Source organism: Zea mays, chromosome 9 (assembly GCF_902167145.1).
Source record: "Zea mays cultivar B73 chromosome 9, Zm-B73-REFERENCE-NAM-5.0, whole genome shotgun sequence".
Classification (NCBI taxonomy): domain Eukaryota; kingdom Viridiplantae; phylum Streptophyta; class Magnoliopsida; order Poales; family Poaceae; genus Zea; species Zea mays.
The window spans coordinates 147381676-147396595 of NC_050104.1; positions in this window are offsets into that span (position 1 = coordinate 147381676).

The window sequence follows — 14920 nt, forward strand, 5'->3', positions numbered from 1 at the left end:
GAGCCCCCTCAAGATGATGGCAATGATCAAGGGGGAGATGCAATTGACCAAGAAAAGGAGGATGAGGAAGAACCAAGACCGCCACACCCAAGAGTCCACCAAGCAATCCAACGAGATCACCCCGTCGACACCATCCTCGGCGACATTCATAAGGGAGTAACTACTCGATCTCGGGTTGCTCATTTTTGTGAACATTACTCTTTTGTTTCCTCCATTGAGCCACACAGGGTAGAGGAAGCTCTCCAAGATTCGGATTGGGTGGTGGCGATGCAAGAGGAGCTCAACAATTTCACGAGAAACGAGGTATGGCATTTAGTTCCACGTCCTAACCAAAATGTTGTAGGAACCAAATGGGTCTTCCGCAACAAGCAAGATGAGCATGGTGTGGTGACAAGGAACAAAGCTCGACTCGTGGCCAAAGGGTATTCACAAGTCGAAGGTTTGGATTTTGGTGAAACCTATGCACCCGTAGCTAGGCTTGAGTCAATTCGCATATTATTGGCCTATGCTACTTACCATGGCTTTAAGCTCTATCAAATGGACGTGAAAAGTGCCTTCCTCAACGGACCAATCAAGGAAGAGGTCTATGTTGAGCAACCTCCCGGCTTTGAAGACAGTAAGTACCCTAACCATGTCTATAGGCTCTCTAAGGCGCTTTATGGGCTCAAGCAAGCCCCAAGAGCATGGTATGAATGCCTAAGAGATTTCCTTATTGCTAATGGCTTCAAAGTTGGCAAGGCCGATCCTACACTCTTTACTAAAGCTCTTGAAAATGACTTGTTTGTATGCCAAATTTATGTTGATGATATTATATTTGGGTCTACTAACGAGTCTACATGTGAAGAGTTTAGTAGGATCATGACACAGAAATTCGAGATGTCGATGATGGGGGAGTTGAAGTATTTTCTAGGATTCCAAGTCAAGCAACTCCGAGAAGGCACCTTCATTAGCCAAACGAAGTACACTCAAGACATTCTTGCTAAGTTTGGGATGAAGGATGCCAAACCCATCAAGACACCCATGGGAACTAATGGGCATCTCGACCTCGACACGGGAGGTAAGTCCGTGGATCAAAAGGTATACCGGTCAATGATTGGTTCATTGCTTTATTTATGTGCATCTCGACCGGACATTATGCTTTCCGTTTGCATGTGTGCAAGATTCCAATCCGACCCTAAGGAATCACACCTTACGGCCGTAAAACGAATCTTGAGATATTTGGCTTATACTCCTAAGTTTGGGCTTTGGTACCCTCGGGGATCCACTTTTGATTTGATTGGTTATTCTGATGTCGATTGGGCGGGGTGTAAGATCAATAGGAAGAGCACATCGGGGACTTGCCAGTTCTTGGGAAGATCCTTGGTGTCATGGGCTTCAAAGAAGCAAAATTCGGTCGCTCTTTCCACCGCCGAAGCCGAGTACATTGCCGCAGGACATTGTTGCGCGCAATTGCTTTGGATGAGGCAAACCCTGCGGGACTACGGTTACAAATTAACCAAAGTCCCTTTGCTATGTGACAATGAGAGTGCAATTAAAATGGCCGACAATCCCGTCGAGCATAGCCGCACTAAGCACATAGCCATTCGGTATCATTTTCTTAGGGATCACCAACAAAAGGGGGATATCGAGATTTCTTACATTAATACTAAAGATCAATTAGCCGATATCTTTACCAAGCCACTTGATGAACAATCTTTTACCAGACTTAGGCATGAGCTCAATATTCTTGATTCTAGAAATTTCTTTTGCTAAGCTTGCACACATAGCTCATTTGAATACCTTTGATCATATCTCTTTTATATGCTATGACTAACGTGTTTTCAAGTCTATTTCAAACCAAGTCATAGGTATATTGAAAGAGAATTGGAGTCTTCGGCGAAGACAAAGGCTTCCACTCCGTAACTCATGCTTCGCCATCACTCCAAGCAACTCTCTATTCCTTGGGGAGAAATGAGCATCAAAGAAAAGGATTTCATCCTTGGGGGAGAGAGCAAAAGCTCAAAAGCAAAAGGACCGGACTTCATCTTTGGTATAATCTTAACTCACCTATTTATGACCAAAGGGGAAGATGGCACTAAGAGGGCTCTAATGATTCCGTTTTTGGCGATTCATGCCAAAAAGGGGGAGAAATGAGCCCAAAGCAAAAGGACCGCACCACCACCACCAAATTCAAAAACTTAGTGCTTTTCAAAAGTCTTTATCATTTGGTATCCTATTGTGTTCAAAAGGGGGAGAAAGTAGTATTTCAAAAATGGTATATCAAAACCCTCTTGAACACTAAGAGGTGGATCTCTTTTAGGGGGAGTTTTGTTTAGTCAAAGGCAAAGCATTTGAAACAGGGGAAGAAAATTTCAAATCTTGAAAATGCTTTTGCAAACTCTTATTTATTTACCTTTGACTATTTGCAAAAGATCTATGAAAAGGATTTACAAAAGGTTTTGCAAAAACAAAACAAGTGGTGCAAACGTGGTCCAAAATGTTAAATAAGAAAGAAACATTCCATGCATATCTTGTAAGTAGGTTTATTGGCTCAATTCCAAGCAACCTTTACACTTACATTATGCAAACTAGTTCAATTATGCACTTCTATATTTGCTTTGGTTTGTGTTGGCATCAATCACCAAAAAGGGGGAGATTGAAAGGGAATTAGGCTTACACCTAGTTCCTATATAATTTTGGTGGTTGAATTGCCCAACACAAATACTGGACTGACTAGTTTGCTCTAGTGTATAAGTTATACAGGTGTAAAAGGTTCACACTCAGCCAATAAAAAGACCAAGTTTTGGATTCAATAAAGGAGCAAAGGGGCAACCGAGGGCACCCCTGGTCTGGCGCACCGGACTGTCCGGTGTGCCACCGGACAGTGCACAGTACCTGTCCGGTGCACCAGGGGACTCAGACTCAAACTCTTCGCCCTCGGGAATTCATGGAGGCCGGCGCGCTATAATTCACCGGACTGTCCGGTGTGCACCGGACATGTCCGGTGCTCCAAGGAAGATCGGCCTCCGGAACTCGCCAGCCTCGGGTTCGCGCGGCAGCCGCTCCGCTATAATTCACCGGACTGTCCGGTGTGCACCGGACTGTCCGGTGTGCCAGCGGAGCAACGGCTCCCTGCGGCGCCAACGGCTCCCTGCGGTGCATTAAATGCGCGCGCAGCGCGCGCAGACGTCAGGGCTGCCCATACCGGTGCACCGGACATCAAACAGTGCATGTCCGGTGTGCACCGGACACCCAGGCGGGCCCACAAGTCAGAAGCTCCAACGGCTAGAATCCAACGGCAGTGTTGACGTGGCAGGGGCACCGGACTGTCCGGTGTGCACCGGACTGTCCGGTGCGCCATCGAACAGAAGGCTCCAGCCAACGGTCAAGTTTGGTGGTTGGGGCTATAAATACCCCAACCACCCCACATTCATAGCTATCCAAGTTTTCCACTTCTCAACCACTTACAAGAGCTAGGCATTCAATTCTAGACACATTCAAAGAGATCAAATCCTCTCCAATTCCACACAAAACCCTAGCGACTAGAGAGAGTGATTTGCCGTGTTCTTTTGAGCTCTTGCGCTTGGATCGCATTCTTTCTTTCTCTTTTGCTCTTGTGATCAACAATCAATTGTAACCGAGGCAAGAGGCACCGATTGTGTGGTGGCCCTTGCGGGGAAGTTTTGTTCCCGGTTGATTGAGAAGAAGGAAAGCTCACTCGGTCAGAGGGACCGTTTGAGAGAGGGAAGGGTTGAAAGAGACCCGGCCTTTGTGGCCTCCTCAACGGGGAGTAGGTTCGCAAGAACCGAACCTCGGTAAAACAAATCCGCGTGTCACTCTCCTTATTTGCCTTGCGATTTGTTTTGCACCCTCTCTTGCGGACTCATTTATTATTACTAACGCTAACCCCGGCTTGTAGTTGTGATTATTTTTATAAATTTCAGTTTCGCCCTATTCACCCCCCCTCTAGGCGACTATCAAAAACCGATTTGAAAATCAGCTGAAAAAACAAGAGTTAGTGTTTCTGGCTTTGGGGCACCGGACTATCCGGTGTGCACCGGACTGTCCGGTGCACCCTCTGCCAGGTGGGGCCAGGGTGGTCCACGGCAGAGTCTTTCCCCTTCGCAGAAACCCGAGAGCGCAGCTTTCAGAGTTGAATTTTAGTGGCACACCGGACACCGCACCGGACTGTCCGGTGTGCACCGGACAGTGGACTGTTCACTGTCCGGTGCGCCATGAGTCCAACGGCTCTCTGTCAGAACTAGCCGTTGGAAGCGACCGTTGGCTCACCGGTGGCGCACCGTTGGCGCACCGGTGGCGCACCGGACTGTCCAGTGCGCCATCGCACAGTGAATTGCCTGCAACGGCTAGTTGGTGGGTGAGGGCTATTTATACCCCCTCCACCCACCATATTCAATGACTTGCACTCCACATTTATTCCAGCACATTGCTAGAGCATTGCAAGCCCCAAAAGCCTAGTGAGGAGATTAGAGAATCATAATCCGCGCTTGTTCCTCATTAGCGCTAGTGAGAGCCACCTAGAGCACACACCACTTGCATTAGGCTTCTCTTGGTCAAGCGAAAGTCTACGGCTTGTTACTCTTGGTGATCGGCATCACCTAGACGGCTTGGTGGCGTTGGGAGCTCGGTGATCACCGTGAAGATCTTGTTGGTGACCCGACTCAAGTTTGTAAGCGGTCTCGAGGGATCCACCGCGCCGGAGTGGCAAAGGATCATCTTGTAGCGAGCACTTGGTTCTTGCGAGGACCAAGGGCGAGCGATACCCTTGCGCGGGTGCTCCAACGAGGACTAGTGGAGAGTGCCGACTCTTCGATGCCTCGGGAAAAATTGGAGGAGTCTTCTAAACTTTGCTTTACATTCCGCACTTAATTCAAGCACTTTACATTGTGTATTTGTTTAGCAAGTATTTGAAGTTTTATCTTAGCTTTGTTACATTTCTAGTATTGTATTCTTAGTGCTAGTTGTTGGGGTGAAGTTGGGCTCTTGTTTAGCTCTTGCTTAGGTTTTAATTAGTGTTGATTTTTAGAAAAGCCCAATTCACCCCCCTCTTGGGCATCGTGATCCTTTCAATTGGTATCAGAGCCTTGTTGCTCATAGATTAGCTTAACCGCTAGAGTTACGATGTCCGGTGGGGATGGACCTCCTCCCGTTTTTGATGGTGACGATTTTCCTTATTGGAAAATTCGTATGGAAGCATACTTAGAGGCTATAGACATTGGTGTCTATAAAGCCACCACACAAGGGTTCCCCGAACCTAGAGATCCCACAAATCTTGGAGGTGATGAGTTCAATTATGAGAAATGGAATGCGAAGGCCAAAAACACCCTTTTTAGAGGCCTTTGCAAAGATGTGTTCAATAGAGTACGGAATCATAAAAATGCTCATGATTTGTGGATGGACATTTGTGCTCTACACGAAGGAACTAGAAGTGAACGTGAGGAAAGATATCACATAGCCATGCGAAAATTAAATTCTTTTGAAATGCTTACTAATGAAAATGCAAATGCTATGTACTCACGACTTAATATTCTTGTAGAGGAAGTCAATGGATTGGGGCTTACTCAAATCTCACAACTGGATGTTGTGAGGAAGATTCTCGGTGTCCTTCCAATAGACAAATATGGACACATTGTCACTGTGCTACATCAAATGGATCTTTCAGTTACCACACCTACACAAATTTTGGGAAAGATCAATGCCCATGAAATGTACATGCACATCAACGACAAAGAAGAATCATCTTCTAAAAGAAAGGATTTGGCTCTCAAAGCAAATCATGAAAGAAAAGGAAAAGCAAAAATACAAGTTGAGGAAGAGTCCTCAAGTGATGATGACCTTGATGCAAACATTGCCTTGATGGTAAGGAAGACCACCAAGAGGTTGAAGAAGCTAAATAGATAAGGCATCAAATTTGATTCAAGAAAGAAGAAGTTCTTTTCCAACAAAAGAAAGCCCATTTCTGAGATGGACTGCTACAACTGTGGTGAGCTTGGTCATCTTGCTCATCAATGTAACAAGCCCAAGAAGAATAAGTTCAAGGGCAAGAAAGAAGATGACAGCGATGATGAAAAGAAGGAAAAGAAATTCTTCAAGAGGAAGGATGGGAAGCAAAAGAGGTTTCACAAGAAGAAGAATGGAAAGGCATATATTGTTGGCGACTGGCTCACCGACATCGAATCATCAAGTGGGTCTTCTTCAAGTGAAGAAGAGAATGATGAAAAAGTTGCGGTCATCGTCGGGGACTTCTCTTCACCACCACCATCGCCATCATCCACTTCTCACCTATGCCTCATGGCTAGGGGTGAACGAAAGGTACAAAATGATATTAATATTGCTGATGATAGTGATAGTGATAGTGATGAAGAATTTGCTTCACCTTCATATGATGAGTTAGCTGACTTACTTAAAGAATATACTCAAATCATTAGAAAGTCAAAAGCTAAATGTGATAGGTTGAAAAATGAAAATGAATCTTTAAATGCCAAGTATGACATAGTTATAAAGGCTAGTGATGAAATAAAAGAAGAAAATAAAACTATGTCATCAACTGTAAATGAGCTCACAAACTCCCTAAAAGATGCTAAGGAAAAATATGACAAATTAAATGAAGCTAATAGGGAGTTGCAAAATAGACTAGTAAAGATCAAGGAAGACTATACACAAATTAAATTTGATCATGACAATCTTCTTGTTAAAAATGAACTTTTTATCTTGCAAAACACATGAGGCTATTAACCCTGTTGTTAAGCTTGATGTAGCAACCTCATGTGATGATTTGATTCAAGAAGAGCAAACTAGTCTACATGCTGAATTGACTGAAAAAGTTGAAGTCCTGACTTTAGACAACCAAAAATTGAAGAATTACTTGACTGATGCAACTACTAGAGGAAAAGTTGCTATTGAGAACAATGATTTCAACAATGAGTTGGCAGTGGATAATCAAAGGCTTAAGAATGAGGTCAAGAAACTAAAAAGTGAAAATGAACATCTTGCAACAAGTGTGCAAAAGTTCAACAAGGGTCAATACCTCCAAAATGAGTTGCTTATGAACACTGTTATGAAAAATAACAAGAGTGGTATTGGATACAATGCTTTTGTGCAAAAGAAAGCTATCACTCAATACAAGCCAAAGCAGACTCACAAGCCTATCAAATGCTTTGAGTGTGGAAATGAAGGTCATTTTGCCCACAACTGCAAAGCTAAACCACCAACTGAAAGGGAAATGTGCCTTTGGGCCATTTCTAAGTATTTTGGTGATTGAGTGCAAACACAAGTGCTTAAATGTGAAAATATGCCCAAGGATGATCAAAGTGCAAATCACAAGTTAAGGTATGTTTCTAAGCCTTAGTACATTGGTTTTGTGTACTAATATATTTGTCTAAGTGTTAGAAACAGATAGAAGAAGAGAAGAGAAGACTTGGCTGTGTACAGCCAAGGGGCTGCTTCGGTCTGGGGCACCGGACTGTCCGGTGGTGCACCGGACTGTCCGGTGGTGCACCGGACAGTGTCCGGTGGTGCACCGGACAGTGTCCGGTGCGCCAGGCTGCCTCGGCCGAAGAGGCCGCTCTCGGGTTTTTCTCCGGCGACTTCGGCTAAAATTCACCGGACTGTCCGGTGTGCACCGGACTGTCCGGTGAGCCAACGGTCGGCCGTGCGATCGGCGCGCGACACGTGGCCGAGCCAACGGTCGGAAGGAAGCACCGGACTGTCCGGTGTGCACCGGACTGTCCGGTGCGCCAGATCTGCAACGGTCGGCAACGGTCGGCTTCGCCATTTAAGGAAACAAATCGGGCACCGGACAGTGTCCGGTGTGCACCGGACTGTCCGGTGCGCCACGAGACAGAAGGCAAAGATGGCTTTCCAGATTTGTTCCCAACGGCTCCTAGCTGCCTTGGGGCTATAAAAGGGACCCCTAGACGCATGGAGGAGAATACCAAGCATTCCTACAACTCTTCTAAGCACCAAGACATCAATCTCACGCATTCGTTTCATTGTGATAGCATATAGAGCTCTTGTGGAGTTGTGAACTCTTTGTGTTGCGTTGCGAGCTCTTGTTGCGACTTGTGTGCGTGTTGTTGCTCTGATTTTCGAGTCTTGTGTGCGTTGCTCATTCCCACCTTACTCCGTATTCTTTGTGAACTTAATTGTAAGGGCGAGAGACTCCAAGTTGTGGAGATTCCTCGCAAACGGGAAAAGATCAAAGGAAAGAAAAACACCGTGGTATTCAAGTTGATCATTGGATCACTTGAGAGGAGTTGAGTGCAACTCTCGTCCGTTGGGACGCCACAACGTGGAGTAGGCAAGTTTTGTACTTGGCCGAACTACGGGATAACCACCGTGTCAACTCTGTGATTGCTTTCTTGTGGTTATCGTGTTTTGAGTTCTCTCTAGCCACTTGGCCATACTTGTGCTAACCCTTAACAAGTTTTTGTGGCTTAAGTTTTGAGCTTTTACAGGATCACCTATTCACCCCCCCCCTCTAGGTGCTCTCAATTGGTATCAGAGCCGTTCTCTTCAAGAAAGGGACTAACCGCCCGAAGAGATGGATCCTAAGGGGAAGGGAATTGTGATAAACGACAAGGAGAAGGAGTCCTTCGTCAACGAGCCAAGGGATGACAAGTCCAATGACTCGGGCTCGGGCCACAAGCGAAGAGATGGGAAGAAGAAGAAGACAAGACGCATCAAGGAGATCGTCTACTACGACAGCGATGAGTCCTCTTCTTCCCAAAAGAACGACGACCACGACAAACAAAGGAAACCGGTTAATTCGAACTTTTCATTTGATTATTCTCGTATTCCACATAGTTCGAATTCGCATTTGCTTTCCATTCCTCTTGGTAAACCTCCACATTTTGATGGGGAGGACTACGGATTTTGGAGTCACAAAATGCGTAGTCATTTATTCTCTCTCCATCCAAGCATATGGGAGATTGTAGAGAATGGAATGAAATTCGATAGCTCGGATAGCCCTATGTTTATCAATGAACAAATTCATAAAAATGCACAAGCTACTACTGTTCTCTTAGCATCTTTGTGCAGGGAAGAGTACAATAAGGTGAGCGGCTTGGACAATGCCAAGCAGATATGGGACACCCTCAAGATCTCTCACGAGGGGAACGACATCACCATGCTCACCAAGATGGAGTTGGTGGAGGGCGAGCTTGGACGATTCGCCATGATAAGGGGAGAAGAGCCAACTCAAACTTACAACCGGCTCAAGGCCCTTATCAACAAGATAAGGAGCTACGGAAGCACGCGTTGGACGGATCACGACGTCGTCCGCCTAATGCTCAGGTCATTTACTGTTCTTGATCCTCATCTCGTGAACAATATTCGTGAGAACCCCAGGTACACGATGATGACGCCCGAAGAAGTACTTGGAAAATTCGTGAGCGGGCGGATGATGATCAAGGAGGCAAGGTACGTCGATGACGCGTTGAATGGTCCAATCCACGAGCCTCAACCCATTGCTCTCAAGGCATCGAGGAGCAAGGAGGCACTACCAAGCAAGGTGGCGCAAATTGAGGCGGTCGGGCTTAATGATGAAGAAATGGCTCTCATCATTAAGCGCTTCAAGACGGTGCTAAAGGGTCGCAATGGACAGCCGAGCAAGACTAAGACCAAGGGGAAGCGATCATGCTTCAAATGCGGTAAGCTTGGTCATTTTATTGCTAACTGTCCTGATAATGAAAGTGACCAGGAAAAGGGAAACAAGAGGGAAAAGAAGAAGCATTATAAGAAGGCAAAGGGTGAGGCGCATCTAGGCAAGGAGTGGGACTCGGATTGCTCCTCATCCGACTCCGACAATGAAGGACTCGCCGCCACCGCCTTCAACAAATCAACCCTCTTCCCCAACGAGCGTCACACATGCCTTATGGCAAGGGAGAAGAAGGTATGTACTCGCAACTCTACCTATGCTTCTTCAAGTGAGGACGAATCTAGTGATGAGGATGAAGTAGATTATTCATGTTTGTTCAAGGGCTTAGATAGATCTAAGATAGACAAAATTAATGAATTAATTGATGCCTTGAATGAAAAGAATATACTTTTAGAAAAGCAAGAGGATTTGTTGTATGAAGAGCATGATAAATTTGTTGAGGCACAAAAATCCTATGCTTTAGAGGTTAAAAGAAATGAAATGCTTTCTTTTGAACTATCTACTTGTCATGAAACCATTTCTACTTTGAAAGGTGTCAACAATGATTTAAATGCTAAATTAGAAGTAGCAAATAAATCCAACTCTTGTGTTGAACATGTTGAAATTTGCACTAGGTGTAAGGATGTTGATATTAATGCCTGTAGTGAACACTTAGTTTCCATTTCAAAATTGAGTGATGAAGTAGCTAGTCTTAATGCTCGACTTAAGACTAGCAAAAGTGATTTTGAAAAACTAAAATTTGCTAGGGATGCCTACACGGTTGGTAGACACCCCTCAATTAAGGATGGACTTGGCTTCAAGAGGGAAGCCAAGAACTTAACAAGTCATAAGGCTCCCATTCCCGCCAAGGAGAAAGGGAAGGCCCCTATGGCTACTAGTGCTAAAAGGAACCATGCCTTTTTGTATCATGATAAAAGACAAACTAGAAATAGAAGTTATGATGCTTTTGATTCATATGTTTATGATTCTCATGCCATGTGTGCTCCTAGTTCTTCTTATGTGTATAATAGAAATGTTACTAGGAGAAATGTTGTTTCTAAAAGAAATGTTGCAAATGTTCATAGAAAAGTAGTGAATGAACCCTCTACAATTTATTGTGCTTTGAATGCTTCATTTGCAATTTGTAGAAAGGATAGAAAAGTAATTGCTAGGAAGTTAGGGGCAAAATGCAAAGGTGATAAAACTTGCATTTGGGTCCCTAAGGAAATTGTGACTAACCTTGTAGGACCCAACAAGAGTTGGGTACCTAAGTCCCAAGCCTAAATTTGCCTTGCAGGTTTATGCATCCGGGGGTTCAAGCTGGATTATCGACAGCGGATGCACAAACCATATGACGGGGGAGAAGAAGATGTTCACCTCCTACGTCAAGAATAAAGATTCCCAAGATTCAATTGTATTCGGTGATGGGAATCAAGGCAAGGTAAAAGGTTTAGGTAAAATTGCGATTTCTAATGAGCATTCTATCTCTAATGTATTTTTAGTAGAGAGTCTTGGATACAATCTGCTATCTGTGAGTCAATTATGTCATATGGGATATAATTGTCTATTTACAAATATAGATGTGTCTGTCTTTAGAAGAAGCGATGGTTCATTAGCTTTTAAGGGTGTATTAGACGGCAAACTTTATTTAGTTGATTTTGCAAAAGAAGAGGCCGGTCTAGATGCATGCTTAATAGCTAAGACTAGCATGGGCTGGCTGTGGCATCGCCGCTTAGCACATGTGGGGATGAAGAACCTTCACAAGCTTCTAAAGGGAGAACACGTGATAGGTTTGACTAACGTGCATTTCGAAAAAGATAGACCTTGTGCAGCTTGTCAAGCAGGTAAACAAGTGGGAGGAGCACATCACAGCAAGAACGTGATGACCACTTCAAGACCCCTGGAGCTGCTGCATATGGACCTCTTCGGACCTGTCGCCTATCTGAGCATAGGAGGAAGTAAGTATGGTTTAGTTATTGTTGATGACTTTTCCCGCTTCACTTGGGTGTTCTTTTTGCAGGAAAAATCCGAAACCCAAGGGACTCTCAAACGCTTCCTCAGGAGAGCTCAAAATGAGTTTGAGCTCAAAGTGAAAAAGATAAGAAGCGACAACGGGTACGAGTTCAAGAACCTTCAAGTGGAGGAGTTCCTTGAAGAGGAAGGGATCAAGCACGAGTTCTCCGCTCCCTACACACCACAGCAAAATGGTGTGGTAGAGAGGAAGAACAGGACGCTCATCGACATGGCGAGGACGATGCTAGGAGAGTTCAAGACCCCCGAGTGCTTTTGGACGGAAGCCGTGAACACGGCGTGCCACGCCATCAACAGGGTCTACCTTCATCGCCTCCTCAAGAAGACGTCGTATGAGCTACTAACCGGTAACAAACCCAATGTATCGTACTTTCGTGTATTTGGGAGTAAATGCTACATTCTAGTGAAGAAGGGTAGAAATTCTAAGTTTGCTCCCAAAGCTGTAGAAGGGTTTTTGTTAGGTTATGACTCAAATACAAAGGCGTATAGAGTCTTCAACAAATCATCGGGTTTGGTTGAAGTCTCTAGCGACGTTGTATTTGATGAGACTAATGGCTCTCCAAGAGAGCAAGTTGTTGATTGTGATGATGTAGATGAAGAAGATGTTCCGACGGCCGCTATACGGACCATGGCGATTGGAGAAGTACGGCCACAAGAACAAGATGAACGAAATCAACCTTCTTCCTCAACTATGGTGCATCCCCCAACCGAAGATGACGAACAGGTACCTCAAGTGGAGGCGCTCGATCAAGGGGGAGCACAAGATAATCATGTGATGGAGGAAGAAGTGCAACCGGCACCTCCAACCCAAGTTCGAGCGATGATTCAAAGGGATCATCCCGTCGACCAAATTCTGGGTGACATTAGCAAGGGAGTAACTACTCGATCTCGATTAGTTAATTTTTGTGAGCATTACTCTTTTGTCTCTTCTATTGAGCCTTTCAGGGTAGAGGAGGCCTTGCTAGATCCGGACTGGGTGTTGGCCATGCAAGAGGAGCTAAACAACTTCAAGCGCAATGAAGTTTGGACACTGGTGCCTCGTCCGAAGCAAAATGTTGTGGGAACCAAGTGGGTGTTCCGCAACAAACAGGACGAGCACGGGGTGGTGACGAGGAACAAGGCTCGACTTGTGGCAAAAGGTTATGCCCAAGTCGCAGGTTTGGACTTTGAGGAGACCTTTGCTCCTGTGGCTAGGCTAGAGTCCATTCGTATTTTGCTAGCATATGCCGCTCACCATTCTTTCAGGTTGTACCAAATGGATGTGAAGAGCGCTTTCCTCAACGGGCCAATCAAGGAGGAGGTGTACGTGGAGCAACCCCCTGGCTTCGAGGATGAACGGTACCCCGACCACGTGTGTAAGCTCTCTAAGGCGCTCTATGGACTAAAGCAAGCCCCAAGAGCATGGTATGAATGCCTTAGAGACTTTTTACTTGCTAATGCTTTCAAGGTTGGGAAGGCCGATCCAACTCTTCTTACAAAGACATGTGATGGTGATTTGTTTGTGTGCCAAATTTATGTCGATGACATAATATTTGGTTCTACTAACCAAAAGTCTTGTGAAGAGTTTAGCAGGGTGATGACGCAGAAATTCGAGATGTCGATGATGGGCGAGTTGAACTACTTCCTTGGGTTCCAAGTGAAGCAACTCAAGGAAGGCACCTTCATCTCCCAAACGAAGTACACGCAAGATCTGCTAAAGCGGTTTGGGATGAAGGACGCCAAGCCCGCAAAGACGCCAATGGGGACCGACGGACACACCGACCTCAACAAAGGAGGTAAGTCCGTTGATCAAAAAGCATACCGGTCAATGATAGGTTCTTTGCTTTACTTATGTGCTAGTAGACCGGATATTATGCTTAGCGTGTGCATGTGTGCTAGATTTCAATCCGATCCTAAGGAGTGTCACTTAGTGGCGGTGAAGCGAATTCTTAGATATTTGGTTGCTACGCCTTGCTTCGGGCTCTGGTATCCAAAAGGGTCTACCTTTGACTTAGTTGGATACTCAGACTCCGACTATGCTGGATGTAAGGTCGATAGGAAGAGTACATCGGGGACGTGCCAATTCTTAGGAAGGTCCCTGGTGTCATGGAACTCTAAGAAACAAACATCCGTTGCCCTATCCACCGCTGAGGCCGAGTACGTTGCCGCAGGTCAGTGTTGCGCGCAACTACTTTGGATGAGGCAAACTCTCCGGGACTTTGGCTACAATCTGAGCAAAGTCCCACTCCTATGTGACAATGAGAGTGCTATCCGCATGGCGGAGAATCCTGTTGAACACAGCCGCACAAAGCACATAGACATCCGGCATCACTTTTTGAGAGACCACCAGCAAAAGGGAGATATCGAAGTGTTTCATGTTAGCACCGAGAACCAGCTAGCCGATATCTTCACTAAGCCTCTAGATGAGAAGACCTTTTGCAGGTTGCGTAGTGAGCTAAATGTCTTAGATTCGCGGAACCTGGATTGAATTGTAGCATACATGTAGTTATGCTTTTGATCATGTTCCTTTTTTGCATTATGTTGCTTATTATGGTGCTCAAGTTGTACAAACACTCCCTGGACCTCACAAGTCCGTTGCAAAGTGATGCACATGTTTAGGGGGAGATGTGTTACAACTTGACCCTTTGAGACTAACCTTGTGCTTGAGTTTGATAATTTAGTCTCGAAGGAGGATTGAAAGGGAAAAGGTGGACTTGGACCATGCAAGACTTCCACTGCACTCCGATGAGAGGGCAACTAATTCCAAGTTCATCTCATGAAATCTTATTGCCATTTGCTCTTAATTGAAGACTTTGGTGAGGCAATGAGGTTAAAAGGCCAAGATTGATCCCGTTTTGGTGCTTGATGCCAAAGGGGGAGAAAATAAAGGCCAAAGCGATAAATGGATCAGCTACCACTTGAGAGATTTTGAAAATAGTAGAATAGAGTTTTTGTTGTGTCAAAAGCTTTTATTGTCTCTCTTGTCAAAAGTTGGCTTCCTGTGGGGAGAAGTATTGATTATGGGAAATAGGGGGAGTTTTTGAAATCTTTGATCAATCTCTTTTGGAATGACTCTCTTTATACTTCAACATGTGTGTTTGACTTAGAGATAGAGATTTGAGTTTGATTTGCAAAAACAAACCAAGTGGTGGCAAAGGATGATCCATATATGCCAAAATTGAATAAAACCAATTTGAGTTTTTATTTAAAGTGATTTTGCACTTGTTCTAGTTGCTTTATATTGTGTTGGCATAAATCACCAAAAAGGGGGAG